Raw genomic sequence first — 4,299 nt, 5'->3', positions numbered from 1 at the left:
ATATAAAAAAAAAATACATCACATGGCAAAGAATTTACGTTACTTTTTTACATTTATTCATCCGTGTGTGTGTGTGTGTGTGTGTGTGTGTGTGTGTGCGCGCGCGCACGCATGTGCAAATCCTATTTCAAGGACTTGATCTCAGATGGTACCTTTATTGACGGACATCTCACTGAGTGTCGCTGCTGCTTCCTCTTCCTCCTCTTCCTTTTTAAATATTTATTTATATATTTTATGGATGTGACTGTGCTATTTGCATGTATGCCTGCATAACAGAAAAGGGCATCAGACAGAAGAGACCATTAGATATCATTTGAGAGCTAATGTCATTGCTGGGAATTGAACCTGGGTCCTCTGGAAGAACATCCAGTGCTCTTAACTGCTGAGTAATTTCTCCAGCCCTCTTCCACTTTCTTTTGTGAAATGTGGTCTCTTTCATGTAGTTCATGCTGATTTTGAGCTTTCTGTGTAGGTGAGGGTGGCCTTGAACTCCTCAGCCTCCTGCCTCCATTTCCCAGATGCTAGGATTAGAGATGTGCGTGTGCCACCATGCCGAGTTTGGAAAGAATATTTTGTGGCGGGTGGGGGTGGTGGTGAAGAAGGACGCTTAAAAGAAATCCCACACTAGCTCAGAATTGAGAAATAGACAGTTATTTATTTAGGGGTAGACTCACAAATCAGAATCCTCTGCTGGAGCGGAGATTGGCATATATAGTATAAGAGGCCACGCCCAAGTGGGCAGGTAACTACTGGCTGTAGGACTTCCTACGGGGGGGGGGGGGGTTCGAGACAGGGTTTCTCTGTAGCTTTGGAGCCTGTCCTGGAACTCACTCTGTAGACCAGGCTGGTCTCGAACTCACAGAGATCCACCTGCCTCTGCTTCCCGGGTGCTGGGATTAAAGAAATGTGCCACCACTACCTGGAAGAAAGAATTTTTTAAAAGTAATATTGTTGAGATATAATTAGCTTGATCATATTTAAAGTGTATAAAATTATCATATATTCATATATGTGTCATATATATTCATATCAACCACATAAAAAGCAGTGAATCTCTTCACTACCCCCAAAAGTTTCCTTGTGTTCCACTGTCATCTTTTCTTTCTGCCCTTCAACATGCTTTTACCCTATCCTCAGATCACTGATCTTCTTTCTGTCCCTTTAAATTGACCTTAAAATTGGGTAGTGCCAGCCTGGGGTTATAGCTCAGCGCTAAAGGCTTGTTCACCATGTATAAGGCTCTGGGTTCAGTCTTTAGTAACACACACACATACCACACACACACACTTATATATACATGCACACATATACACACACTACTAGATAGTGTGATCTCTCCAAATTTATTCTATTTTGTTTAAGTTTGTTTTGTTTTTGTTTTTAGACAAAATATCACTGTCACTCAAACAGGCCTTGAACTCATGATAGTCCTGTCTCAGCCTCAAAAGTAATGGGATTACAGATATGAGCCACCACCACCAGCTCTCAACTTCAAAATTGTGTTATTTTGGGGGCTGGAGAGATGGCTCAGTGGTTAAGAGCATTGCCTGCTCTTCCAAAGGTTCTGAGTTCAATTCCCAGCAACCACATGGTGGCTCACAACCATCTGTAATGAGGTCTGGTGCCCTCTTCTGGTCTGCAGACATACACACAGACAGAATATTGTAAACATAATAAATAAATAAATATTTAAAAAATTGTGTTATTTTTATTTTTTTAAAGATTTTTTTTTTTTGATTTTTCGAGACAGGGTTTCTCCGTAGCTTTTGGTTCCTGTCCTGGAACTAGCTCTTGTAGACCAGGCTGGCCTCAAACTCACAGAGATCCGCCTGCCTCTGCCTCCCGAGTGCTGGGATTAAAGGCGTGCGCCACCACCGCCCGGCTTAAAGATTTATTTATTAATAATTATGTATACAGTGTTTTACCTACATGTATGCTGCAGGCCAGAAGAGGGCACCAGATCTCATTGCAGATAGTTATGAGCCACCGTGTGGTTGCTGGGAATTGAACTCAGGACCTCCAGAAGAGCGATTAGTGCTCTTAACCTCTGAGCCATCTCTCCAGCCCCTCAAAATTGTTTTAGTTGTGTTAGTTTGACCTTCAATAATATTTAATTTTACTCATATTTGGGTTCTGGGGATTAAATTTAGACACATGTTAAACATGCTCTAGCCCATTTCTAAATTCTTAAATCACCTTGAATAAATGTGCTCCAATGTGAACTGGAATTTCTTTAAAAGTTGTTTGAATAAGTTGAGAGAATTGGCTCCTGCGCTAGGAACTTTTTGTTGCTGTGACAAAATACCTTACAAGAAACAACTTAGCAATTTCCTTAAGCTTAGAGTTTGCAAGTACAATTCGGGCTATCCTTAGTGTAGCATCAGAGTCTGGGTTAGAGTTAGGTATCAGGTCTTGTTCAGAGTCTGTGCCAGTGTTCTGACTCGGGTTAGAGCAGGGTCATGGTTAAAGATTAAATTTGGCATCATTTAGGTCAGGGGTTAGAGCCAGCCAGTGTCATGATGAGGTGGTGTTTGGAATGCAGGTCATTGTTACGTTCAGGCTGAGAGTTTAGAGTCAGATTTAGAGTGGGTTTCAAGGCTATGGTTAGTGAGAAGGGCAGGTCAGGCTCATGGTCAAGACCAGGATCATGTATTGATTGAGGTCAGCATTCAAATATTGATTTTAGAGTCAGGGTCAGAGTTAGGTATGGATAAGACAACAGTTGACATTAATTTATTAGCTGGTAGTTGCGGTTGATATTGGGGAAGTGTGTCTTAGGGACTTAAGACATTTTATTTACAAAAGACTTCTGAGCAGTCTGCATTGGGCCCTGCGAACTTCTCAGAGGTGTTCTCTCATGAAAAGCCTCTGGGGCCTTCTGGTGCTCTTCCTGCCCCCGCCAGTCAGTACTGTTAGCTACTTGCACATGGGAGGCATAGGCTAGGCTTTGGACGGCCTTGCGGACTCTAATCCTTCCTGAAAGGTTTTTGTCTAGCCTCTTGGATATATCCAGTCTTTTTTTTTTCTTTTTTGACAGCCAAATCTTTATTTTATTTTATTTTATTTTATTTTTGGTTTTTCGAGACAGGATTTCTCTGTGGTTTTGGAGCCTGTCCTGGAACTAGCTCTGTAGACCAGGCTGGCCTAGAACTCACAGAGATCCACCTGCCTCTGCCTCCTGAGTGCTGGGATTAAAGGCATGCGCCACCGCTGCCCAGCAGCCAAATCTTTATTAAGGGAATGGGTCTCTGGGGGTGGGGGTGGGCCTGGGGCCCTCACTACACAGCTTGTTAATCGTCACTGTCTCCAGAATCCTGTGGCTTCATCGCATATGGACGCTCTGGAGGGCTGGAGAAGGGCTCAGTGTGCAAGGGCTTCGAAGTCATCCTCTCGGAAGGCCAGGCCCACTGTGGCTGGGGCCTGTGGCCCTGCTGTCAGCCTAGTGAAGCCACACTCCCCCACAGTTTTCCCATCATCAAGGAGCTGGTCGTCCTTGTACAGCCGCTGCTCATCTGGTGGCCGCTTAACGATGCGCTTCAGCTCGAATACGGTACTCGACTCCTTGGTATCCGTGAAGATGGTGGTCTTGTGGTGCCGGATTATGAGAAACACGTCCATCCCGGAGGCTGCTTCTGGCTCCACGCGCTGGCACAGCCACGCTCAGTCCCAAAATCCTCTACCACAGTCTGAATAGGGCGATCCTGCCTCCAGGAATCCTCAGAATGAGACTCTCCAGTCTTTTTTCTTATTGATTTATTACTCTTTGACAATTTCATACATGTATATAATAGACTTTGGCCATTTTTCAGTCCCATTGCCACCTCTCATCTCTCTCCTACTCCCAATGTAGCCTTTTTCCAAACAAGTCTCCCTCCCATTTTCTTTACTTTAAAAATTATTTCCTTTACTTTTGTGATTATAATATAATTCCATCATTTCTCCCTTCCAAACCTCCTTCTAAATGCTTCCATGCACTCCTCCTTGCTCTCTTTCAAATTCATGGCCTCTTTTTTCATTAATTATTGTTATATGCATATATATTCCTAAATATAACCTGTTCAGCTCTGTAGAATGCAATTTTGTATGTGTTTTGGTATTGAACAACCAATTGGTATGCTGTACTCCAGGGAAGGCTACTTCCTCTCTTAGTTGCCTATAGTTCTTTGCATAGGGTTGAGGCCTCCTGAGCCTTCCCCCTGCCCATTTTGGCACACCTATTGTGGTTCTTGTTCAACTCCTGCTTGGGTAGTCATGGTGTTGAAACATCATGACTGTAGTTTCTGACGTTCTAGGAAGCTA

The 4,299-nt window shown here is 43.5% G+C and overlaps 1 pseudogene; it reads right to left on the bottom strand.

The window, feature by feature from the left end:
* Positions 1-3,278: 3,278 nt before the first annotated feature.
* LOC121443710 lies at positions 3,279-3,618 on the bottom strand (annotated as a pseudogene).
* Between the last annotated feature and the right edge of the window lie 681 nt (positions 3,619-4,299).

Source organism: Microtus oregoni, unplaced genomic scaffold (assembly GCF_018167655.1).
Source record: "Microtus oregoni isolate MIOR12 unplaced genomic scaffold, Mior012 000112F_006, whole genome shotgun sequence".
In the NCBI taxonomy this organism is placed as follows: domain Eukaryota; kingdom Metazoa; phylum Chordata; class Mammalia; order Rodentia; family Cricetidae; genus Microtus; species Microtus oregoni.
This window is presented reverse-complemented; position numbering and strand designations above follow the sequence as displayed.